Below are 27,917 nucleotides of genomic sequence, written 5' to 3'. Positions count from 1 at the left end.
GTTGTTTTCAGGAATCAGCTTTAGATTTACAGCAGCACTGAAGCAAGTTATTGATTAGATCCACAGTCAGAGAGCAAAACGGTTGTGACCTGGGGTTTTTTGAAAGTCAGAATTTATAGTTATCCACTGTGATATAGAAAGGCCACAGAGGAATTGGCTTCCCTGTGTGCTATCCAGGCTCAAATAGTTTTAAAATTTTCATTTCCCTTCTTCCCTCCTTCTCAGTTCCAGCTAGTGTCTCAACCAATGTATTTATCAAAATGGTGTGACCAGGGTCTGCGTAAAAATGGATTTAAGTTAATTATGACTAATATCAAGGCATTCTTTCTGAGAGAAATCAGAACAAATTCTCTTTCAAAGTTACCTTTCATTGTTTCTGGTTTGATCACCATTGTATTCCCAGTGCCTGGCATAATCCCTAGAACAAACTAATTTGCTGAACTAATGAATGTATTAATTAAAGTGATAGAATCAGACTTATATTTTAAAAGGAGCATTCTGAATATGTTCTGAAAATTATGTTAGACAAAAACAAAACTAGAGGTAGGGGTCCATATAAAAGGCTCTCATAACCAGTCCAGACGCGGGTCACTCATAGCTTGAATTAGAGCAGCGATAATGGGACCAGAGAGAATGAAGCTGATTTGAGAGATATTTAGGTGGTTGCTGACATGGAGAGATAAAAGAGAAAGAAGAATGAATGAAGCCACCTAAATAAGTTATTGGGCCCAGTTCAAAATAAAATGTCAGGCCCCTTGTTTATAAATTATTAAGAATTTCAAGATGGTGGTAGCGCATGAAACTAAGCTCCATATGACTAAGCTCTATAAAGTTGTGCAGGACAACTGCTCATGAAGCTGGCTCTAAGAATGAAATAGCCTCAATTTACTATGGCAGGGGCACTTAAAGTGTCTACTATCTGACAGGCATGGTCTTAAGCATTTAATTTTACCTAAAAAACACTAGCATAGCATTAGGATAAAAGCTCTGATAAAGATGTGTTTTTTCATTGGCTATTAGCTGTATACAGGAGATTGATAATAAACACTGGCAACCAAATTGCCTTTAAAATTGCAAGTAATACTATTAATTTCTAAATAATAATAAATTCAGCCTCCCAAATATTAATTTCTGTGTTACCAATAATAACACAAATAAAGATGGAAATGACTCACTTATATATAAATCAGCTATGGTTGTATACATCCATAAATAGTAAAAAATAATCAAGAAAATGTTATGGATCAGGCCTTCAAATTATGACTTAGTTGAGTTATACAAAATAGGAATTAAAACATCTCTAACATTATTGAAATATGCTTAATGAAAACTTCGTATAGTAATAGTAATTTAAAATCCAAAGTAAATATATGGCAAGCCATAGAACATATTTTATAAAATATAGACATCTAATAGTAAAAAGTTGCCTAAAAGTGAAATATATCCTAAAAGTTAAAAATATTATACAGTGTTTTTACTATTAGATTATGAATGGTACGGATGGAATGATAGCAATAATAACAATAATTTAATTATATGTTATTATAACTCAAAAGACACCATTCTGGAAGCTTTGATGAATTATCTCATTTAATCCTTGCAACAGACTATGGAGTGGCTATTATAATCTCCACTTTTACACATGAAAATTGAAGTTTAAATAGGACAAGTAACTTGCCAAGGTGACAAAGTTAGTAGATGTTAGAACCCAGTTGAAACAAATAAAAAAGAAAGACAGGTCTATTGGAAGTTAGATAATTATAATAATTATCATTTGTATAATAGTTTATTATGCTCTTTTCATAACTGTGTAAATTATGCAACCTATATAAAGTAAAAATACCACTGTTCTTGTTTGAAAATGGTTCAGAAGATAATGCCTTTTGTAGCCATAGAGTTGACACTTTGTCTAAAGAAAGATATTAGGCTGAAAGTGGGGAGACTCTCTAAATGGGATATCCTGCCAGAGAGATGCAATGACCTGTGTTCTGCATAACTCTCAGACCTCCCCCTTGCCTGGGCCTGTCTACTTGGATATAAGATTGTTTGCAAATCCACTTGAGAAAATGAGTCTCAAGATTTTAATTTACTTCTTTGTAATAATATTCATATTTGCCACCTTAGTCTTATACACCATATTACCAAGGAATAGGCAGAGGTTGCAGAATGTTTAAAGCCTGACCTGAAAAATCTAGATCTATAAACCAGCAGAGCTCTCCTTACAAGGGGAGAAGAACTCAAAGTTGTGACAAATTGATTCATTCAATAAGTACTTCGTGACTGTGTCCCATATGTGCCCTAGACACCAGATATGATGTCAGTAAATGAGCATTCATGGAATAAAAGTTTATATATAGATAAAAGAAAAAGAATGGAGGAGGGACAAGGAATAGACAAACATGTTTGTTTTTTCCTAGACTAGCACTGAGGGTAGCCACCAGAGGGCTACCTACCATGCCTGGGAGAGGTCATGTGACCCCAAACTTCCTCCTACCTTTTCCTTACTCCCACCTGTGAACTAACACACTGGGATTTGGCATCAAGAATATATATGAAATTATCTAAATGGAGATAAAAGTTATGATTGTTGTCCCTGAGCCACTATAAGGAAGCAGTAGGCTCATGCTTTAAGACTAGAATTGAGAATATTATCTCTGGAGCCATACACCAGAGTCAGATGACTGTGACTATCAGCTTTTTTTTTTCCTTTTCTTTTTATGGAGTTTTGTCAAGGACAGTTGTCTTGTTCTAAAGATTATATGTAACGTTCTAATACAAAAATATCTGGATTGGAAGGAAAGCTGCCACTGTGCCAGATGAGGTTTCCAGCTTCTTTGCCCACAGGCTGAACTGAGCGTGATTTGTTTATGTTTTTTGGTTAGTGGAGGTGAGGTTTTATATTCATTGCATCTATTGGTTTTTATGTTTGAGATGACCCCTTCAGGACAGCGGAGGAATATGGCTGCCAGGTAAAATGTGCACCAAAGGACCCTCTGATGTGGCCTAAACTCGTAGTGAGATGTTAATGTTACACAGCAGTGTCCTTTTCCGCTCTCACTCCAGCCATTCCCTTGCAAAGAGCACACGCCTTAATCAGACTGTACTTCTGAATTGTCCCCATGACTTGACACAAGGCGTCTCCCCCTTCCCCCTTGTATAGATGACAAAACTCTGTTCTTTAAGTTTAGCTTAAATGTTTCTTCCTGACTCCCTTCTCTTCCCAGGTTGATGCATTATTCCCTTGTCTGAGACTTACAGCCTTTTGATATTACTACCTAATGGATGATAAACACCCAATAGCAGAATGTTAGAGCTGAAGGGGTCCTAGTGGCTCTCAATTGCCCAACTGGTTACATCAGAAGCCTTCGAAAGCATTTAAGCATATAGATTTCTAGGTCCCAGCCACAGATTCAGGAGGCTGAATGGGAACCCAGGAATCTATATTTCACAGAAGTCCCTTGAGGTGCTTCTGAGGCATAGTCAGGTTAGGAACCTGCTGGGATGGTGTAAATCTCTCATTTCATAAATGTGGAAGCAGACATTGAGGGATTTGACTAAAGTGACGGAGAGTAGATTGCAAAGTCCGGACGTGGACTTAGTGGCTTTTCACCAATCCACCCTATGCTGTCTTGAGACACCATCTGGTAATGGATTGATCCATCACACAGCATCAGTACAGAATCAACCCTGGTACCTGGGGACAGTGATGGGTAGAAGGAAGATTTCTAGATTAGAAGTCAGCTGTTTGCCAACCAGGTGACGTGAATATGTGATATGAATGCATAGCCTCACTTTCTTCATCTGGAAAATTGGGATAATGAGTCCTGCTGTGCTGTAGCCCACGGGATGAGATGTACATGAAGCACATTGTAAACTGTAAGTGATATTGCAGGTATAAAAGAGCAATGCCAATGGCGAATAATGAATGCACTGATAATAATTGTGACTGTTAGAAGAGCGCTTCTTCAGCTCAGAGGTAACTGGGACTAACCAGCTCATGGCTCAGGCAAGGCCTCCCAGGTATCTGTCTCCTGATGGGGCTAGTGTATGGTCTGAAGTCTGGGCGGTAGCTTTGTCATTTTAGTTTTGCTCCTTTGACTGAGCTAGCATGCTGGTTAACACTATTGTCCAGCACTTGAAACCTCTGTGGTAACTTGGGGAGTGGAGATTAAAGCAGAGATATTATTGCCTTTTGATTCTCCTTTTCCCAAATCAGTTATTTGAATAGAAAGATGTCTTTGGGTGCCGGGGTCCAACCCCAGCGGGTCCAGGGGTCCCCAAAGGCGTGGACGGAGTCGGCGAAGAAGGAATGACACGGAGACAGCGTTCAGTTGATCAGCAACCTAGCCAGGATCTCTAGCCCGGATCTCCAGAGAGGTTCTGCTTCGGATTTCCAGCGAGGTTCTGTAGCCATGTTCCCTCGCTAGGTTCTCCAGCCAGGTTCTGTCCAGGCTCTCCAGTCAGGTTCAGTGTCCAGGTTCTAGTCAGGTTCTCCTGCCAATCTCTGTAGTCAGGTTCAGTCCAGGATCCCTTGCCATGTTCTCCCGCTAGGCTCTGTCTCTAGGCTCTGAGGCCAGTCCCTCTCCAGGATCCTCCGGCATGCTCTCTCCAGCAAAGTTCTTCTGTCTCTAGGCTCCGTGTAGGTTCTGTCTTCTTGATTCTGTTCTAAGTTCTGAGTCTTTCTGTCTTGTTACAACTGTATTTATACCAGTTGATTCAATCCTATCAATCTCTATTACAAAGGTTAGGGCGTTTCTTATCTCCATTCCAGGGAGAAAAGATTATGTAGTTTAAGCATGATTGTTCGTAGTTAAAGGGATTAATTACCTGCCTGGCACTTAGTTGAGGGGTTTTATTCCCTCCCTAACTTCAGGGGGAAATCCCTACCTGGGGATTCAACCTTTCTCTGAGAGGTGACCTTGGTTAAAACACAGCGCCAAGAAGGTGAGCAAACATATTAAGAACAGTATGCCATATATGCCAGGTCCCTTGAAACAGCAAGGATGGACCGGCTCCCGGCAAATTCCCCCTTTTTTATTTTTTAAAAGCAAGCATTAAAAAGAAAAACCTGAAACACTCTCTTGTATCCATTTTAAGAGTAGGATTGGCGCTTTCTGCTATTACCTGAGTCCTGATCTATCACCCCAGGGAGAGCTTGCCAATCCTGCACTTTCCCGGGGTGGAAAGGCTGCAGTGGGGTTAAGGATAAGGCTCCTTGGGCCTACCTTCTCCCATGCCTCTACATTTACCTTTCTGGCACCTTTCCTTCCTCAGAAAAGCATGGACATATTTCTTGTATAAAATGTTCCATCTGACTGGGAGTAACCTTAACTCCTCTGCTAGCAAGCATATGTGTTAAAAGATCAATATGGAGTCTTTTTTCTTTAGACTCAGTATGGCACATCTTCTTAATCTAAAGATCAATACAGAGTCTTTTTTCTTTAGACTCAGTATGGCACATCTTCTCAATCTAAGTTCTGTACTATCCACCTTCTTACCCTATTTATCCTCTATAGGGGGGTCTGTAGCACCCTGGTGGAGTCCTATCCGTCCCGAGTGTGGGGGTTTTCAATGGGGGGGGGGGCTTACCTAGGGGAATCCTTTTCCAGGGGTTCCCAAAGGTGTGGACGGAGTCGGCGAAGACTTTCCACCCTTTTCCTATGGTGGAGTCCTATCCATCCCGAGAGTGGGGCTTACCTAGGGGTCCCTGTTCGGGCGCCAGATGCCGGGGTCCAGCCCCAGCGGGTCCAGGGGTTCCCAAAGGCGTAGATGGAGTCGGCGAAAAAGGAATGACACGGAGACAGCATTCAGTTGATCAGCAGCCTAGCCAGGATCTCCAGCCAAGTTCTGTCTAGGATCTCTAGCCAGGTTCGGTCACCAGGTTCTAGTCAGGTTCTCTTGACATATTTCTGTAGTCAGGTTCAGTCCAGGATCTTTTGCCATGTTCTCTCCAGCGAAGCTCCTTGATCAGCAGCCTAGCCAGGATCTCTAGCCAGGATCTCCAGCCAAGTTCTGGTCTGGATCTCCAGAGAGGTTCTGCTGTTTATTGTCTTGTTACATCCGTATTTATACCAGTTGATTTTAATCCTGTCAATCTCTATTACAAAGGTTAGGGCGTTTCTTATCTCCATTCCAGGGAGTAAAGATTATGTAGCTTAAGCATGATAGTTTGTAGTGATTAACTACCCGCCTGGCACTTAGTTAAGGAGTTTCATCCCCTCCCTGACTTCAGGGAAAAATTCCTACCTGGGGAAACAACCTTTCTAGGAGAGGCATCCCCTCCCTGACTTCAGGGAAAAATTCCTACCTGGGGAAACAACCTTTCTCGGAGAGGTGACCTTGGTTAAAACACACAGCGCTAAGGGGAGCAAACATATTAAGAACAGTATGCTATATACGCCAGGTCCCTTGAAACATATGCTGTGCAGATGTTTCTTTCCTGCAGCGACTGTGTCAGGCAGCAAGGATGGACCGGCTTCCGGCATTTGGGGAGGGAAAACAAAATGACAGCTTCCAATGCTGGAAGACCGTCCAGTATCAGAATCCAAGAACGTCATCCTTTTCTAAGTCAGTTTTACCTTATGCTTCTGAGGAAACTGAGATTATTTTGTCCTGCTTTCCTTTCAATCTTAATGGGATTTGAAAATTACCCAAGTGATTTAATGAAATGTAAAAAGCCCTTCATCTTCTCTCTCACTAGTGATGTTTCTCTCTCTCTCTCACTCTTCTTCCTCTCTCTAAAATCTATAAAAACACATTTAAAAAAAAAAAGCCTGGCCAGTGTTACTCAGTGGTTTTAGCATCAACCCAGAAACCTGGAGGTCACTATTCAATTCCCAGTCATAGCACATTCCCCGGGTTGTGGGCTTGCTCCTCAGTAGGGAGCACCCAGGAAGCAACCCATCAATGATTCTCTCTCAGCATTCTCTCTCCCTCTCCCTTCCTCTCTCTGAAATCAATAAAAACATATTGAAAAGGTCCTTCATCTTAGGAACTTTTACAAGCTGTTTTATAAAGGGTGGGCAATTCCTGCACTTTTTACTCCCTTTCACTTAAGCTGGTGTTTAATTGATTCCAAGACTAGAGAATAATACAGTAATACCCCTTCATCTACAGATTTACTTTACGTGGTTTCAGGTAACTGTAGATCAACATGGTCTAAAACTATTAAATGGAAAATTCCAAAAATAAACAATTCATGAGTTTTAAATCGCACGCCATTCTGAATAGCGTGATGAACCTTGCTTCATCCCATTTCATCCTGACCAGCTATGAATCATCCCTTTGTCCAGTGTGTCAACACTGTATACTGCCCCTTAGTCACTTACCAGCCATCTGGGTTTTCAGATCAACTGTGCAAATATGACAGTGCCTGTGCTCAAGTTACTCTTATTTTACTCAACAATGGCCCCAAAGTGCAAGAATAGCAATGCTGGAAATTCAGAAATGCCAACGAGAAGGTATAAAGTGCTTCCTTTAAGTGCACATGTCTGTGTGTATAGGGAAAATCATAGCATGTATAAACTGTGGCATTTGGTTTTAGGCATCCAGTGGGGTCTTTGGAAGGTATCCAAGGATAAGGAAATACTACTGTAGGTTCTGAGCATGTCCTCTCATTATAGGGGAAGCCATTTTGGTGCCTATCTATGTAGCACTATCACCTCTCTTTTTTGAACAAGATAACAAGAAGCAAAACAACCCAGAGCCTTATCATCCCCACCTTCAGGGAAAGCAGCCTCTGTGTTTACAAATGAAATCAGTGACTGGGCACCAATCTTTTCCTCTGAGCTGTTGTCAAATTGAAAAATAATAGAGCAAAATGTCACTAATTGAGAATAATAACACATCGCTGATTCAGATTACTTAATGACAAGTTTGAATTCTGTCTGCAAAATAACCTCCTTGCTTTCACTCTTCTTTGTCCTCATGCCTGGAACACTACTCTACCTATACTGGCATAGGTCTTCGCAGGCAAGTCGAGTTGCTACAGGAAGACAATCGTATAACAACTCTGTCTCTTTATAGCACTAATGTTTTCTGTGAAAGGGAAAACTCAGTCAGTGAATTGAGCTGAGTTAGAAGACCCAGATTCTTGTTCCTCAGTTGCCTCTGTTTTTTGCCTTTGTAAAAGGGAGGAATGAGACTAGTCTTTAAAACTTCTACATGCTCAGACATTCTATAATGTGAAGTATTGCCTTAGTGATTCATTGAGGGTTCGATGAAATATTATTTCAGTCTTTTGTATTTTTTCAACAAATATTCACTGAGTACCTACTATGTGTCAGGCACTATGTTCTAGGCATTGTGAGTACAACAATGAACAAAATAGACAAAGTCCCTCCCCTCATGGAGTTCACATTCTAGTACATATTAAAAAAAAACATACACACTGAAAATGACTCTCACAACTTTGACAGAAATAAAACTTTTGCAAGGCCTGGGAGAAAAGGAGAAGAATGAAGCAAATGGAATTCAATCTACATTCAATTTTGTACTTCTCGTTCTGTCTCTTCTCACTTCTTTCTATTTTTTTATTAAAAAATTTTAAATTTTCACGTAAAGATATGTTTATTGATTTTTGGAGAGAGAGGAAGGGAGAAAAGAAGAAACATCAGCATGAGAGAGAAACATTGATCAGTTGCTTCCTGAATGTGCCCTGACCAGGATCAAATCCTCAATTTAGGTATTTGCCCAGATTGGGAATCAAACCCATAAAGTTTTGGTGCAGGGGAAGATGCTCCAACCAGCTGAGCCACTGTCCAGGGCCTCACTTCTTTCTCTCAAGCTAATTCTAGAGAAACGCAGCTTTACAATGTTTGCTACCAGAAAATAGTTATCTCCTATATAGTTAATCTGTACAAGGTGCAGGAGATGCAAAGCAAATCAAGTCATAGCACCTACCCTCATGCAGCTGGCAATTTAATTGAAGAAAGAAAACATATATATATAAAAGAAAATGCTAATTCAAATGACCATGAGCTGAGGGCCAGAAAAGTGGCCCAGTTATGTGCCTCATCAGTTAGAAAGAGAGACCTCTCAAAGGGTTGGTTTACTTAGGAATATTTTATAGTGCATGGTGAGTTTGGATCTGAGTAATGAAGGTAGTTTCTAGATTTAAGAAGACAATAAAAAAAGACATGAAAACAAAATAAGAGTAGGATTTAGCAAAACAGTTTCTTTTTCTGTCAATAAAGTACACAGTGCATAGCTGTATTGACAAGATGTATTTATGTGACTACAGGGAGGTGTTTAACAAGGGCTTTGAAGTACAGACATGAGAAGGAGCTAATGGGAAAGATTGACTTGAGAGACCTTGACTTGAAGAATGATGACTGGGCTTCTAATGTATTATTAAATAATGTGCAACTAACCAAAAAGAAAATGAAGATTTGAAAAGATAGACACAATACCTCTATGCCTTTGACCTGGTACATTCTGATTTCAAAAGAGAAGCTACTTGCATTACCACAGTGGTGGTTGAATGTATTCTGAACCACAGCTAGGCCCATACTCATGACCACATCTGATTCCCAGGTATCCTTTCAGGAAACACCTCCCAGATTAAGTGGTATTTACCCTACTTGGGCTCTTTTGAAGATTGCCCCACGGGTTCTTAACCCCAGAGAAATTCATGCCCCACCACACACCCTGTTCCTACACAATTAAGTCGGTTTCTTTTTACCACTGCTTTCAATGGCCACATGATGAAAGAAAGAAATTTTTAAAAAAGAAAAGAGAAAAAAAGAGAAAAAGGGGCTGGGTAACCTGGTTGACTTTGTAAAGTTCCCAGCAAAAAGATCCTAGGAGCTTTCTGAGTCTCAACATGTTTCCTCCTGGGTCTGTGTAAACTAAGATAAAATTGGAGAGTGCTGGAGCAGCAGCTGCTAGCAGTGGTGACACTCACTGTTGTGAAACCTACATTGAGCTGGGATTAGGAAGCCACCTGTCTCCCCAAACTTGTTGCAATTCAGTCACTTGAAGAAAAAAAAAAAAGGACTTTCAGATGAGGGTGTCAGTGCCTAACTGACCTGAGAAGAAAGGTACAACCTAGTCAATGAGCAATATGAAATGAAATTTACAGTCAGAATTCTCATCAGCCTTAGTCAGCGCTACCCATCCCATAGCAGTGCTCCTTTTGATGTATTTGCCACAGCATCGTAAATATTGACAATCTTATTTCTTAGAATAATTTCTAGAACTTTTAGGGGATACAAACCTTACTTATATAAGTGAATGAAGTATACCTGAAAAGGCTCTCTCTTGTCACAAGTAATTAGAGTGTTAGACAAAGATCTGATCTAACCACTTTCTTAGTGTAGATTCCAGAGCCAAGACAGGATGTCACTGATTATTATTAAGCGCATTTCTAATGTGGGGATTTGCCCATCATCATCTGTCACATTCCTATGGCCTAGAACTATGGCTGGCCCTATGGAAGTGTTTAATAAATGCTTGCTCAACTAATGACTATAGCAACAAGCATCTTCTAAGTGAGTGCCTGCAGGGACATTCACAAGGAATAGGGCCACAGAGTGGAATTGTGTCCTCACGCTCTGGCTCCAGATGGAGGGACCCAGAGACAACCCATCAGGAAAAGGATACATGATATTTTTTTAGACTCTCAGCTTCTCCATTTGGCTAATTATTGCAAGAATGTTCCCCCACCCCCCTCCAAAATGCTTCATTTCTCAGAATACTATTTCGGTGTCACTGGTTTCTTCCTTACCAGTTCTATTTCCAGCTCCCTGCCTTTTCTTATAATGACCTTTAGGTGATAAATTAGTAATAATAAAAATCAATAGAGAAAAGGAAAGTTTTCTTGTTTGGGAAATAGAAGTGAGTTTTATGTTAGGGAAAAATGAAGCCTTGCAGAGGGACTGTCCTCTCGTTTCAAATGGACCCGCCTGGCTTCTGGGAAATAACAAATATTTATGGGCCTCCCCTCGTCTTAAAGGGCCACCTAATCCTGCACACTTGAAAACTTACATTAGCAATAACCACATGCTGGCCCTCCGGAGCCCACAACACTCACTTAACAATTTAAAATATTTAAAAAACACATTTTATTTCTTAGTCATTTTTGAAATCAATCTCTTTCTATTGTAAAATCACCTTTCAATGTCCGCCCAGCACATCATTACAGACTCCACTGCCCCTCCCACTGTGCAATGAGGAGTCTCAGGCCCCAAGGGGAGATACAAGGAAACATAGAGCAAATGCCATTTCAGCAAGTTTGTAAGGGACCATCATAACTTTTGTGATGCTTGGTGTGCTTTGCTTATAAATCATCCTACGGAGATGACTGTCCGTTAAGATGAGAGATTTTTACTATGCAAAGATTAGAGTTCCTATTGATATTTGCCAAACTGGGTTCAACCTGTGGGAGACCTAGTCTCTGGTCTTAGAGGATGTACAGCACACTGAGAAGATATTTAAATTTTTGACTGAAGTGTGATTGGCTCATTTCTGCATGCCCTTCTGAGTGTATGCCAACTCTTTCCTCCCCCTTTCCCTTGCAGGCTGAAGGGCCCATCACTGAGCCTTGCTGGTCCCATCTCCTAATATATCTTGAATCAGTGTTTCTATATGTCTGTATTGTGTTAGGCTGGTTCAGGCTATCATCATTTATCACCAGAATTTCTGCCAAATTGGCCTCCCTTTTACTCGCCTTACGTCCTTTCAACCCTTTCTCTGCCATCAGGGAAGGATTTGATTCAAATGTCGCATGGGAAATTCTTACCAAGTCCTGCCTGGTACAGGAGCTGCTTTTCTTCCAGTCTTCGTGTTCACTGTTTTTCACCTTGTCCTATGCCACCCCCTCTTTCACCTCCTATTCCCCAGGCTTGTCTACATCCTTAAAGATGCTATGTTCCCTTGAGGTCTCTGTTATCCCTGAATCCAGAAATACTCTCCTGCCTCTTCTCTCTGAATGGCATCCTTCATAAAATTCCTGTTCATCCTTAATGTTTCATTTTAGGTGGCAGTCGTCTTCCCATAGAGCTTTTCCTGACCTTCCATGTTTGGATTAGGCACCCACCTATCTGCTCCCAAACTGCCCCCTTCCCAGCTAACTGGCTGATTACTTATCCAGCCCCTTCCCTATTTAAGGAGCTCCTAAAGGGCAGAGTCTGTATTTATCAGGTTCCCATTTGTATTATCAGCATCCAGCACAGTGATGGGCACTTAGTAGGTACACAATAAATATTTATTGAATTTTTTTCAATCTTTAATTTCTTTATTGATTAAGGTATTATATATGTCACTTCATTCCCCCTAAAAGTTGAGAATTCAACACTCCCTTAATCAATTATAAAAAAATAAAAAATACTTTATTGCCCTGGCTGAAGCATTAGCCCATGGACCAAAGGGTCTCAGGTTTGATTCCAGTCAAGGGCAAGTACCTAGATTGCAGGTTTGATCATGCCATTTGGGATGCGTGCAGGAGGCAACCAATCAATGTGTCTCTCTCACATTGATGCCTCTCTCCTCTCTCTCTCTCTCTCTCTCTCTCTCTCTCTCTCTCTCTCTCTCTCTTTCTCTCTCTCCCTCCACCTCTCCTGCCCTTCCACTCTTTCTAAAAAAATAAATCAATGGAAAAAATATCCTCAGGTGAAGATTAACAAGGAAACAAACAAACAAAAATACTTTATTAGGGTGTTCTGACAACTATTATAAAATGTCATATTTCAAATAAAATTGTGATTTTCAGTTACTTTTTCAATATTATAGATTTCTTACACCACACACACATACACATACATATACACAAACTCAATTTCCCTCTAGTTACTAAAGTTTAAAATAAGCCCCTTGTTACAATAAATTAATTAGCTTAGTGCATGTGTACATTCTTTTTACTTGACATAAAATCAGAGTCCACAATAGACTAAGAAAGGGAGAGATTCAACTGCTGATGTTTTAGTCCTAATTTTCTCAAATTCAAAGGATAATTGGGCCAACTGAAAATAGTCACTTAAAATGTGGACAGAATTTGTGGATGTTAAGACACAGATCATTAGGACTAAATCTTGAAAACAGCCATAGTCTGTATAAGAAAATAGCTGTAGGGCCCTTACTGCCAAGAGCCAGTTTAATAAAACAGTATGCTAATGATAGCAGTGAGGTGGCTCATTTGAAAAAAACAAAAACAAAAAAAAACAGGGGAACTGTGAGGCTGGTGGCTGCCATTAGGAAGGCAGCAGCCTGCGGCATTAGTAGGTACTAAAAACCAGGGGACTGTGCGTCACCGAACGGTGTCTTTGTGAGTCATCATATACCTGTCCCTGGACGGCAGCCTGAAAGTAGAATCACTTTCTTACTCTAAATAGTTTTAATATAGTAAAAAGCCCTTTTCTTGAAACATGTAGAAGCCAATGTGAACTTTTAAAAATCCTTACAGTCCATAAAAACAAGAACGGCAGCATTTACTAGTAGTTCATCAACAGGAAATGAGTAAAAGCATGTCATGGCAGTGCTTTCTGAATGTTTGGTTTCATCTGACAACATGCTTCTCTCTTTTCTCTCACGTGTTTACTTCAATAAAAGACCTTTTATTGAGGCTCATATAATATTTCAATTACATCTTCATCTTCAACTTATTGACATAATGGTCTTGTAATTGCCTTAGATGCTAAGCCTTATTTTATACTAGAGGCCTGATGCATGAAGATTCGTGCAAGAATGGGCCTTCCTTCCCCTGGCTGCCAGCACTGGCTTCCCTCTGGCACCCGGGACCCAGGCCTTTGCTCTGGCCAGAGCCGCCTTCTGCCTTCAATCCAGCCCTGCCACCCTCCTCTAGCTTCTTCCACCTCCCACAACCCTCCTCATAGCAGGAGTCCTGCCCATCCCTGGCCTCTCCACACCTGCGCGTGCACATGCTGCCCAGAGGCCCAGAGCAGCTGGGGCGGGGCAGAACACCTGCATCCCAGCCCAACCGCTGCCATCTTTGTCACTTCAACTTGCATATTCCCTCCTTATTGGCTGTGAGCACCACCATCTTTTGTTGTGGGGTGATGGTTAATTTGCATATTCTGTCTTTATTAGATAGGATGAATGATTCCTATGTCTTTATTCAATTGATTTCTTTTCTTTTGAGTATTACCTAGCAGAGGGAATTCTTAGGATCTACTTGCTAGTATAAATTTCATAACATTTTCTTTATGTATTAAATCAGGGATCACTTTCATTTCATTGCTTTTCCATAACACTTTTTCAATATTACTATTTCAGTGTTGTTTAGTCATTTAGCCCTTTACCTTATCATGTTATCAGTGACTTGAGAGTGAAGAGTCTTAAGTAAAAATATTTTTATTAATGCAAAAAAGAGATTGGCCTTTATGGGGAAACAGTTAGTCAGCAGGTACTTGTGGCTCAAGTCCAGAAGGATGCTTGTGTGGAGAAATGGAGAGAGAACCCGGGTGTCCGTAAATTATAAGGTAGGTGCCCCCATTACCCTGGGGGAGCAAAACTCTCCCTCCATGTGACTGCACTTCATTCCTCATTGTTTCTGAGAAGCTTTGCACAGATTTCTGGGAAACAGTAGTTTGCCCTGACCACACACCTTAGAGCTCAGGAACTACTTTGCTGCTGCTGTTGTTGTTTTTAACTAACTTTATGCTCATACTTTCCCTCTTCTTTATGCTTGAACTGTACCATGGTTTTCTTCCCCCTTATACCACAAAATATAATCTTCCTCTTATGGGACATGAGACTGTTTCTTTAAAGCTAATATTTCCTGCCCCACTGGGAGAAAACTATTTTCTACTCTAAGTCTCAGCTGAAACTTGGTCTCCACTTTCAAATGTTACCATCATCATTTCCTTTATCCAACTCACTACCTTTCCAACTAATTACTTTTCTAATATTTACCCTCTTTTGTTCTTTATATTCCATAAATCTTACAATTCCCTTTCATTTCTCCTGGTCAACTCTACCTGCCTTTATTTTCCTATTCCTTTCAATTTATCCAACACGGGGCGATCAATTAAAAGTAGTCTAGAGTGAACTATGTACTCCTGCTTTTATCTGCATCTGCTGTGGGGCATTGCTTACAGTGAACACAGAGCCTCAGCATGCCTCATATCTCCTTGCTGAGTAACTGGTTTGTAAACCAGGGGATAGAGTGTTCTCCAGATATTCTTGAATCTGTTGCAATTCTTTCCTATCATCCATCTCCCCCAATCACCTTTCCTGCATCCAACTACCCCTTTGTATCACTTAAGCCTTGTTTTATCTATGTCTTCTCTCTCTCTAACCTTTAGTCACTTGAGACAGGCACACACAAAAATAGGATTTTGACATAAACCACATTTTGCAGGCCCCTGGAGATCTTGACTCATCCTTGAGCACAACCTAAGAAGTAGATCTGGGCCTGTGGAAAATTCTCCTGTTTCAGTCCTTTCTATCTTTTGGAATTTGGGGGTGTTTTCACAGTCATTTGCCAAGAAAACATTCCAAATCCTCAAGGATCACATATCCCTTAGCATGTGGTCAATTCCCAGAGACCAAGCCTAATGGGACACTTTTGAGCTTCCTTCTTCCTTCTCCTCCCCCTCATCCTCCTCTTTCTTCTTCCCCCTTTTCATAAAATTGACTGCAGCTTAGTCTTCATGTGCGATCCAGAGATGAAGACCATTCGTTTGGCACAATTGCTTGGAAAAAAAAAAGTGTGATTTTTACTGGGTGACATAACTTTATGAAGATAGTTTTTTGTTTGTTTGTGGTGGTTTTTTTGTTTGTTTTGGTTTGGTTTCTTTTGCCCTGCTGTGCTTTGTTAAGGGTGAGCTTTTTATACAAGAGTAAATATTGTCAGATTAACAAGATGTTTTCAGATGGTATAAAATAAGCCATGAGTAGAATGGCTGTATCCTATGGATTCAATAATTGCTGTCACTTTCAGAAAGAAAAAAAAAGAGAGTGTTTAAAAATATTTATTTCAACCTATGGTAATCTGGTCCTCCTTTCTACACATACTGCTTTCTAAATGATAGTGGCATTCTTTCCTTTTCCCTCCTGTATGTACTTCTGTACTAGGTTATGTGGGTAATATAGCCTGGGTGAGCTTATGAAATAGTGCAGTACAATTTATTATTAACAACTAGAGGCCTGATGCATGATAATTTGTGCAAGAGTTGGCCTTCCTTCCCCCAGCTGCTGGCATTGGCTTTCCGCAGGCACCTGGGACCCGGGCTGGCTTCCCCCCCGGGCCACCCACAGGTACCCAGGACTCGGTCTGGCTCCACCACCACCCTCCCCCACCCCAGGCCCCAGCTTTGTCAGGAAGGATGTCCGGAATTACGTCTGGAAGACATCTGGTCTAATTAGCATATTACCCTTTTATTATTATAGATAATGATAGCTAACATATGTCAACTGCTTACTTGTCCAAGATCAAGCAAATAGTAAGAGATAGGACTGGGATTGGTTCATATGGTAGGTGTACACATAATGTTTTAAGATATTTTCCAAAGTATTGAATTACTTCACATTCCCAAGAGCAGTGGACAAGAATTCCACTAAATCCACATCCCTGACAGTACTTGGTATGGCCAGTCTTTTTAACTTTAGACATTATAATCTGTGTTAGTGTTTTCTGATTGTGGTTTTAATTTGTATTTCCCTAGTGACTGATGATATTGACCGCCTTTTTATGTGCTTACTTGAATATGGTATTTTCTTTGGTGATGTGACTGACTATGCAAATATTTTGCCTACTTATTAATTGGGTTGTTTTCTTATTATTGAGTTGTGAAAGTTTTTATATATTCTTGAGCCAAGTTTTTTAAATCAAATAAGTTATTTAGTTATGTTTTCTGCTAGTGTGTGGATTAATTGTTTATTCCCTTAGCATATTTTGCAAAGAAAATGTTCAATTTACTAAATCAAGTTTATCATTTTTCCCCCCGTTTGGATTGTGCTTATGGTGTTGTATCTAAGAAAACTTTATCTAACTAAGATAACAAGGATTTTTTTTCCTAGTTCTTTTCTAAACATGCTGTGGTATTAGGTTTCATCTTTATATCTGTGATCCATTTTTTGTTAATGTTTATTTCTAGTGCATAATATGTATCAAAGTTCTTTTTCTTTTGCATAAGGCTCTCAGGTATTTCAGCATCTTTTGTAAAAAGATGTTATTTTCTTCACTGAATTGCCTTTGAATGTCTGTTAAAAATCAATTTACTGCTTATGTGTGAGTCTATTTTTGGTGTCTCATTTCTGGTCCACAGATCTATTTACTTATCTTTACTCCAATACCACACTGTCATGATTACAATAGCTTTAAAATAAATCTTGAAGTCAGGTAAAGTAAAACCTCCAACCTTGTTCTTTTAAAAAGTTGTTTGGCTATTCTAGGTCCTATGTGTTTTCAGAAGATGTTTAGAATCAGCTTGTCAATTTCTACAGAAATGTCTGCTGAGATTTTGATTGGGATTTTATTGAATATAAAGTTCAACTTGAAAAGAATTAGCAAGTTAGTATTGCCTTACCTCTCAACTTTGTTGGCTTTTAAAAACACTTTTCAACAATATTTTTAAAGTTTTTCAAGTATAGGTCTTGCTCTTACATTATTAGAGTTACCCCAAGTATTACACATTTTGATGCTATTGTAAATTGTATAGATTTATTCATATAAATTTCTATTATATAAAAATATAATTTATTTATTTATTTTTTAATTTCTTTATTGGTTAAGGTATTACAAATGTGTCCTCATTTCCCATTAACCCCCAACCTCCCCGCCCCCCCCCCATGCTCTCATCCCCCTGTTGTCCATGTCCATTGGTTTGGCCCATATGCATGCATACAAGTCCTTTGGCTGATCTCTCCCCCTTATCCCCTCCCTCCCATACTTTCCCTCTGGGGATTGATAGTCCGATTGCTGTTTCTCTGTCTCTGGATCTGTCCCTGTTCATCAGTCTATGTTGTTCTCTATATTCCACAATGAGTGAGATGATGTGGTACTTAACTTTCTCTGACTGGCTTATTTCACTTAGCATAATGCTCTCCAGTTCCATCCATGCTGTTGCAAATGGCAATAATTCCTTCTTTTTTACCGCAGTATAGTATTCCATTGTGTAGAGGTACCACAGTTTTTTAATCCACTCATCTGCTGATGGACACTTAGGCTGTTTCCAAACCTTAGCTATGGTGAATTGTGCTGCTACGAACATAGGGCTGCATATATCCTTTCTGATTGGTGTTTCTGGTTTCTTGGGATATATTCCTAGAAGTGGAATCACTGGGTCAAATGGGAATTCCATTTTTAGTTTTTTGAGCAAACTCCATACTGTTCTCCACAGTGGCTGCGCAAGTCTGCATTTGCACCAGCAGTGCAGAAGGGTTCCTTTTTCTCCACATCCTCTCCAACACTTGTTGTTTGTTGATTTGTTGATGATAGCCATTCTGGCAGGTGTGAGATGATACGGCATTGTTGTTTTGATTTGCATCTCTCGTATAATTAGTGACTTTGAGCATGTTTTCATATGTCTTTTGGCCTTCTGTATGTCCCCTTTTGAAAAGTGTCTATTTAGGTCCGTTGCCCATTTTTTGATTGGATTGTTTATCTTCCTTTTGTTAAATTGCATGAGTTCCCTGTAAATATTGGCGATTAAACCCTTATCAGTGATATCATTGGCAAATATGTTCTCCCATGCAGTGGGCTTTCTTGTTGTTTTGTTGATGGTTTCCTTTGCTGTGCAAAAGCTTTTTATTTTGATGTAGTCCTATTTGTTTATTTTCTCTTTAGTTTCCATTGCCCTAGGAGCAGTATCAGAGAAGAAATTCCTTTGGCATATGTTTGTGATTTCGTTGCCTGTGGGATATTTTTGATTATTTATCTTATATCCTAAAAATCTGCTAAAGACTAAACACATTCATGAGTTCTAGTAGCTTCTTTGTAGATCACATGAGCTTTTCTATATAGACGATGTTACCATAAGCATCAAGGAAAGAAGGCTGCCACCCCTTCCACATGGTGCTGAAATCCCCTCAGCTAAATATCCAAGTTTATTGCTTACAAGTTCTACCTCCCACCCAACACTAGAACATAACTGCCAAGATTTCTGCCACTTCATAACAGGAATGCCTTTCCTCCCATGTCCAGTAACATCTTCTTCATTTCTGACTGAGATTACACCAGAATCACATCCCACATTCATATTTCTAGCAACATTCTGTTCATGTTGCTATATATATTCTCTAAGACAATGGAAACTCTCTCTACTGCTCTCTTTGCTTCTTTTCAAGCCTTCACCAGAATCACTTTTTAAAAATTTATCTTTATTTTTGAAAGTATTGCTTTCCCCCCTCCACTCCAAACTCAGCCCTCCCCCCAACCCCCACCACTTCCCCAGGCCTACCACACTATTGTCTGTGTCCATAGGTTATACATATATACATACAAGTTCTTTGATCTTTCTTCCTATTCCCTTCTCCCCCTTCCTTCTGAGATTTCTCAGTCTGTTCTATGCTTTCATATCTCTGGATCTATTTGTTCATCAGTTTATTGTGTTCATTATATTCCATATATAAGTGTCATCATGTGATATTTGTCTTTCTCTGACTGGCTTATTTTGATTAGCATAATACTCTCTAGGTTCCTCCATGCTGTCTCAAAGGGTAAGGGATCTTTCTTTTTGTAGCTGCCTAGTATTCCATTGTGTAAGTGTACCACATCTTTTTTATCCACTCATCTACTAATGGGCACTTGGGCTGTTTCCAAATCTTAGCTATTGTAAATAGCACTGAACAGAATCACTTTTAATGTCCATATTTCTACCAACTGCATCTTCAAGGCAATCTAAAGTATTTTTTCTATAATGTACCTCAAAACTATTCTGGCTACCTGTTAGGCCATTTGCACATTTATAAGTGTGTGGTAGAGAAGCACCTCACTTCTTGGTGTCAGAATCTGTGTTAGATTCCTAGGGCTGCCACAAAAATTACCACAAACTTGGGTGACTTAAAACAACAGAAGTTCAGCCCTAGCCAGTTTGGCTCAGTGGATAGAGCGTCAGCCTACCGACTGAAGGGTCCCAGGTTCGATTCTGGCCAAGGGCACATGCCCAGGTTGTGGGTTCTATCCCCAGTGGGGGTCATGTAGGAGGCAGCCAATCAATGATTCTCTCTTATCATTGATGCTCCTATCTCTCTCTCCCTCTCCCTTCCTCTCTGAAATCAATAAAAATATATTTAAAAAAAAAAACAAAAACAGAAGTTCATTCTTTCTGTTCGGAGACTAGAAGTCCAAAATCGTGGCATTGACAGGGTCATGCCTACCCTGAAGGCTCTAGGGAAGAAGCCTTCCTTTACTCTTTCCTTGCTTCTCATGGTTGCCAGCAATCCTTGGAATGCAGCCCTGTCACTCCAATTTCTGTCTCTGTCGTCAGATGTCTTTCTTCTGTGTGTGTGACTTCACAGGCCTTTTAGTAAGGACACTGGTTATGGGATTTAAGGGTCACCTTAATCAAGTATGACCTCATCCTAACTTGCAAATAAAGTCACACTCACAGATACCAGAGGTTAGCACTTCAATGTTTTGGGGAGACACACTTCAACCCACATCATTGAGTTTTCTTTTTATTGTTGGGTTGTAAGAGTTATCTACACATTCCAAATACAAGTACCTTGCCAGGTGTATAATTTGCAAATATTATCTCTCCTTTTGTGGAATAGCTTTTTACTTTGTTGATGGTGTGTTTTGAAGCACAAAAGTTTTTAATTTTAATAAAGTCTAATTTATTTATTTTTGTCCCTTGTATTTGTTTTATGGCACTTGGCATCTAAAAAACCGCGTGTATTCCAAGGTCATGAAGATTTATTGTTATGTTTCTTCTAAGGGTTTTCCAGCTTTAGCTCTTTCATTTAGATCTATGATCCATTTTGAGATAATTTTTGTATATGCTGTGAGGTAAAGTTTAAACTTATTATATTGCATGTAGGTATCTTGTTTTCTAGCACCATTTGTGAAAAGACTACTGTTTCCCCATTTCAATTTCCTGCAACCTTTTTTTAAAATTAGTTAAATCTGTCGACATTAAATTCCTTTCCATTTATTTAGGTGTTCTTTAATTTCTTTTAACAGTGTTTTGTAATATGCAGTGTATAAGGCTTACATTTCTTTTGTAAAATTTCTTATGTGTTTAATTATTTTTTATGCTATTACAAATGGATTTGTTTACTTTATGTCATTCTTGGATTGTTTGTTGCAAGTGCACAGAAATAATTTTTGCATATTGATCTTACTCCAACCGAACTAAAATTGTTACTTCTAATAGACATTTTATGACTTCTATAGGACTTTCTATATACAATATCATGTCATCTGTGAATAGATATAATGTTAATGCCTTTCCAAACTGAATATTTTCTATTTCCTTTTCTTTTCTAATTGCCCTGGCTAGAACCTCTGGTATAATGTTGAATAGAACTAATGAGAACAGAGACTCTTGTCTTATTCCTGGTTTTAGGGGTATACATTTTAGCTTCTTACTATTAACTTTTACTGTGTTTTTTATTATAAACTAGAGGCCCAGTGCATGGAATCGTGCACTGGTGGGGTCCCTCAGCCCTCTTGTAATCTGGGACCCCTTGGGGGATCAGGCCGAAAGCGACAGTCTGACATCCCCCCGATGGATGTAGTAGTTCAAGAAGCGGCAGGTCTCCGGGGAGAAGCCCAAGCCATGGCCAGGCATTGCTCCCAGTAGGCAGCAATACTGGGGAAGTGGGAGAGGCTTGCACCATCGCAGCTACGCTCGCCAGCCATGAGCCCAGCACCTGGTGCCCATTGGTTAGCTGAGCAGCGCTCCTGCTGTGGGAGCACACTGACCACCAGGGGCAGCTCCTGTGTTGAGCACCTGCCCCCTGGTGATCAGTGAACATCATAGCAACCAGTTGACCAGTCATTTGATCCTTCATTCACTTAGGCTTTCATATATATAGATGCTCTTTACACAGTTGGAAAATTTCTTTTCTATTCTCAATTTGTGGAGTGTTTTTGTTATGAAACTATATAGGATTTTAGCAAACATTATTTCTGCATAAATTGCAATTATTATCAGGGTTGTAGCCTTAATTTTATTAAAATGGTGAATTATGTATTAATATGGTGATTTTTTATTTTTATTCCTGGGGTAAATCTCACTTGGTCATGGTATATAATCCTTTTTCTATTTTGCTGGATTTGGATTGCTAATATATTGTTGAAAATGTTACTTCCATTTCATAGGGGATATTATTCTGTAGTCTTGTTTTGTTGGTGATGTCCTTGTCTGCTTTTTTTTTTAAAATATATTTTATTGATTTTTTACAGAGAGGAAGGGAGAGGGATAGTTAGAAACATTGATCAGCCGCCTCCTGCACACCTCCTCCTACTGGGGATGTGCCTGCAACCAAGGTACATGCCCTTGACCGGAATCGAACCTGGGACCCTTCAAGTCTGCAGCCGTAGCTCTATCCACTGAGCCAAACCAGTCAGGGCCCTTGTCTGCTTTTGGTAGCAGTATAATACTGGCCTTTATAGATTGAGTTGGGAAGTGTTTTCGCCTCTTCTACTTTTGGAAAGAATTTATGTTAATTCTTCTCTAAAGGTTGGGTAGAATTCACTAATGAAGTCATCTGGGACTAGCTTATTTGTGGGAAGTTTTCTGGTTAGTAATTCACTCTCTTTACTTGAAGATGTATTCAGATTTTCTTTTTCTTCTTGAGTTAGTCTCATTGCTTTGTTTCTTTCTAGGAATTTATTCATTCTAGGTTGTCTAATTGGTTTGCATACAGTTTGTCCAGAGTACTGTCTTATAATTCCCCTTTGTTGTCTCTGTAAAATAGTAATGAATTTAATATAGGCGTGAGCCTTCCAAATCCCAGCCTTGTGCACTCATAGCTTATAGAAGAATTAATGGGCTCACTGCCTCCCGCACCCACCTTCGGAGCAGCTCCACTGGCTGAGAACTCCATTTCTACCTCTTGTCTCAACTCCCACCAGTGCAGCCCTACTTAAAAGCAATCTGCAGTTCCCTCTACTATTTTTTAACAACAACCACCATGGCAGCCTCCAGCCCTGCTGAGCGGCTTGCCTGGACAGCCCAAGTTATCCCCCTAACGAATGATTGGTTTTGTTTGTATTCTGGTTATAAAGTTCCATAGTTTTGAAGCCATCTATGAGATTTTTCCCCTACGTTCTCTTTTTGTAGTGTGTGCTTATTTGCAGAAAATGAGGTGTTTCAAGGTTACATATGTTGCATTGTAGGAGAAACACTTTTTCTATGTTACTAGAAGTCTTTTTTATTTCTGTCTTCACTTAGTACTAATGTACAAAAATAATACAGTGTAGTACTTATTCTCTGCTTTTGTAGACTGAGATGGATACTTCAAGAAGATGGCACAATCCCACTTCTAGGAATGTATCCCAAGAAACAAGAAACACCAGTCAGAAAGGATATATGCACCCCTATGTTCATAGCAGCACAATTTATAATAGCTAAGATTTGGAAACAACCTAAGTGCCCATCAGCAGATGAGTGGATTAAAAAACTGTGTTACATCTATACAATGGAATACTACGCTGCTATAAAAAAGAAGGAACTTTTACCATTTGCAACAGCATGGATGGAACTGGAGAGCATTATGCTAAGTGAAATAAGCCAGTCAGAGAAAGATAAATATCACATGATCTCACTCATATGTGAAATATAATGATCAACATAATTTGATGAACAAGAATAGATCCAGAGACAAATGGTGGTGGGGGGTTAGAGAGCAACCAAAGGACTAATTTTCATGCATATTAGCATAACCAATGGACACAGACACTGGGGCAGTGGGGGCTTGCCCGGGGTAGGAATGGCTTGGGGGGAGGTCTTTTGGGGAAAAAGAAGACTTATGTAAAACTTTAGACAATAAAAAAAAAAGATGACACCAGAAATCTGAAGAAAAAAAAAATCTTATATATCTTGCTCTGCTTATTTGTATATGAAAGGCCTACATATTTGCAGGAGGTGCATTTGCATGTGAAGAAGAAACATATTGAGGGGGATTAATTAGAATACATAACGGAGTTTAAAACTTCTGATATAAAGTAACTATGAAGGTTAATTAAAATGTGTCTTTTTCAAACCAACACACTCTACCCCTAAAACTCAACAATGTAAATTATATTTCCATAATTATTAAATTAAAATGTGCCTTTGAAATGTAATTAGAACCTCTTATTTGTCATTGCTGAGACATATTTAAAATTCCCTTTACTCGAGTAATAACCTGGCATTTTTAGTCTTGGTCCCAAAGTGATTTCCAACAATGCTTTTGGAGCCACTTAAAGTAGAGGAAAAGTCATTTATTTTATTACTGGGTATCAGGTATTATAGGATACAAGTCAGTGTTCTTTTTCATATCATTTCCAGAAGTGTTGAATTTTCCATCTCTTATGCATTTGAAAATGCCAGGTTTGGAAAGAGAAAAGCTATTCATTCTTTAAGTACATTGCAGACACTACTTAATAGAAAGCCTCCTTACCTCCTCCCCATACTATCTACCTACACTCATACTGACACACTTCAATGGTGTATGTGGGTCTTTATCCCAGTGCACTAGTCTATAAACTGTGTACAGTACCAACACCAACCTCTCTGGGATTTTATTAAAGAGTATAAGTACTCAGATGACCACTGTGTTTAAGGAAATGCTGGATAACCATATTATATTAATTTTAGTACCAGATTTATAGGATTGTTTCAACTATATATAAAAAACACAATATATTAAACAGAACATCTATGGCAAGTTAATAATATCAATAGAATAGTTCCTAAAATTCTGATTTCTTGTGTTTTATTTTGCCTATTCATTGGGAGTTTTTTAATATAAGTAGAATGCTAATAATAATCAGAAAGGTTGAGGATTCTGGAGATATTTATAGAAAAAAAAAGGATAAAGAGAGAAAAGACTAGGAAGGAGGAGGAGCCATATATAATGTTCCTGATGTCTGAATGGAATGCATGCTTGTTGAGGCCAGGGCCTCAGTCTTTGCATTTAATCACTTTACACTGAACAAAACATGCCTTCAGTGCTCAACAGAGAAGACATTTGATAAATATCGCCGTTAGGTGACTTCTCATTAATTAATTTCTTAGCAAGAATTCAGGTTTAAAGGTAAAGTATATTTTTATTCAAAAAGCTATTTCTTGCAATTAAAGTCAGAGGACAGAATGAGCTGCCATCAGAAGTAGCAATCTCCCCATCACTCCAAGTGTTGAAACGAATGTTGACTAAATCACATGAGTGCATTATTCATGACAATAACGTCCTCTCCGGGGCTGAAGAGTTCTCGCAGAGAACTGCAGAACATTTTCCCCATGGATTTTATTCTTCTCCACCAAAAAGTTTCACGCTGGAACTTAGGAGCTGGAAAGATACTGTTTCGGCCACACTTGGCATAGCTCCTAACAAATAGAGATGGGAAGAGCGTCCTTGGAGCCCGGAAACAGGTTAAATAGGAATTTTTGAGACGCTGCATTCAAATACTCATCTATGACTAAATCACTGCATGATTTGAAGTCAGTAGTTTGTGGTTGGTATCTTTTTAAAAATATTTTTTAATTGATTTCAGAGAGGAAGGGAGAAGGAAAGAGAAATAGACATCAATGATGAGAGAGAATCATTGATTGGCTGCCTCCTGCTGCCCCACACTGGGGATGGAGCCTACAACCCAGGTATAATCCCTGACCTAATCTTAATTCTTGCTAAGGAATTAATTAATGGTTCACAGGTTGATGTTCAACCAGTGAGCCATGCCAGCCAGGCTGTGGTTGGTATCTTTATGTGTATATAGAACAAAGATGATGCCAAGAATTGCTGATGAGTCATTAAAACTTTGTATTTTCAATGTCAAATACAATGGCTCATTGTCTTACCTCCTTCAGGTCTTTGCTCAAATGTCTTTTCATTGTGGAGACCATAGCTGACCACTGTACTTAAACTACAGTGCTCTCCCTACCCCCTACACTACCTTAGTGTTCTCTTCGGTGCTTACCAACTTTACTGTACCACATTTGATTTACCTATTTTATTTCTTGTCAGTTTCCCTCTGGTAGAGTATAAGCTTCATGACGGCAAGGGTTTTCATGGTTTGTCCACTGCAATGGCCCTAATACTTACAATGCTTACCATAGACAATCAGTGAAATATGCTGAATTGGAGTAATAGGGAAAACACAGGGTCTGTCTTGCCGTTTGTAGTTCATTGCCCTAACACACCTGTCTCTCCCATCAACTGTGAATCTCTTACAAAGTCATTCACAAAAATGAAATAGGCATGTGCATATCCACAAACTAGAGTCATGTACCGCACAAAAACTACATATGTGATGGTGGCCCCATGAGATTACAATAGATCTGAGGAATTCCTATTGCCTAGTGACCTCGCAGTTGTGGTAATGTCTTAGCACAATGCATCCTCACCAGGGACAAAGAGTTCTCTTACAGAACTGCAGGGGACCTTTTCCCCAGGGATTTTATAGTGTGGTGATGCTGGTATAAACAGACTGACTACGCTACTCTCATATAAACATATAACATATACAACTATGTACACTACATATACTTGATGATGACAACAAATGACTGTGTTATTGGTTTTTATATTTACCACACTATGTTTTTATTGTTATTTTAGAGTGTATTCTCTTTTTTAATATATTTTTATTGATTTCAGAGAGGAAAGGAGAGGGAGAGAGAGAGAGAGAAACATCAATGATGAGAGAGAATCATTGATCGGCTGCTTTCTGCATGCCTCCTACTGAGGCTTGAGCCCGCAACCCGCGCATGTGCCCTTGACTGGAATCAAACCTGGGACCCTTTGGTCCGCAGGCTGATGCTCTATCCACTGGGCCAAACCAGCTAGGGCAAGAGTGTGTTCTTTCTACTTATAAAAAAAAAAGTTTACTGTAAAACACCAGCTTCATACATTTCATTTCCCTTATCACTTGATTGCATCATTTTCTCTTGTGCTTGATTTAATCTCATGTTGTTTTATACAGTAACATGCTGTACATGTTTGCAGGCTAGGAGCAATAGGCTGTGCCATATAGCCTAGGTGTGTAGTACGCCGTACCATCTAGGTTTGTGTAAGTGCGCTCTGATGTTCACACAATGACGAAATTACCTGATGACATTTTTCAGAATGTATCCCTGTCATTAAGCAGCACATGACTGTACTGATGCTACTTATATTACGTCTCAGTCTTGTTGAGTAAAATGGAGGTGTGGGAGCAAACAATGAGACAAGATGCTCAAGTACCAACTACCTACTCTGTGCCAGGCATTATGCAAAGCACTTTGTATCCATCATGTCATTCATTTACCACTAAAATCCTAGGAGATAGTTGTTATAATCTCTGCTTTTCAAGGTAAAATCGAGTCTCAGAAATCTTAAGAAATTTGTTCAGAGTCACATAATCTATTACAGTGAAAGAACTAGAATTCAAATCCAGGTCTATCTGACTGTGATAAGGAAAGTGTCTTCTCAAATAGAGTATCTGAGTTACTCCCTGCTCAAAATTCTCTCATGCTCTCACATTCCACAGATTCTTAAAAGTTTTGATATACTAGTAGATAATACTTACCTGTAACACCTCTATGTTTGTTTACATGTAAGTGGCAATTATTGAAATCAGATCAGCATTTCAGAGAGTGAGAGTTCACTGAGGGAAGGGGGAAGGGAACTTTGTGGACCATAATGAAGAGGGATATTTTTTGTTTAATTTTGTCTTCACATGGTACAAAATTCAAAAAGCACAAGAGTGTACACAGGAAATTATCCTCTGTCCCCATTCCTGTCCACAGCCACACACTCCCTTCCAAGGCAAGAGCAACTCATGCCTCCTTCCTGAGAAAGCTGGGCCAAGCTTTAAAAAGAAGATCAGC

This window comes from Myotis daubentonii, chromosome 2 (genome assembly GCF_963259705.1).
Source record: "Myotis daubentonii chromosome 2, mMyoDau2.1, whole genome shotgun sequence".
NCBI lineage: Eukaryota > Metazoa > Chordata > Mammalia > Chiroptera > Vespertilionidae > Myotis > Myotis daubentonii.
The sequence above is the reverse complement of the archived record's forward strand: the minus strand, read 5'-3'. Positions refer to the sequence as shown.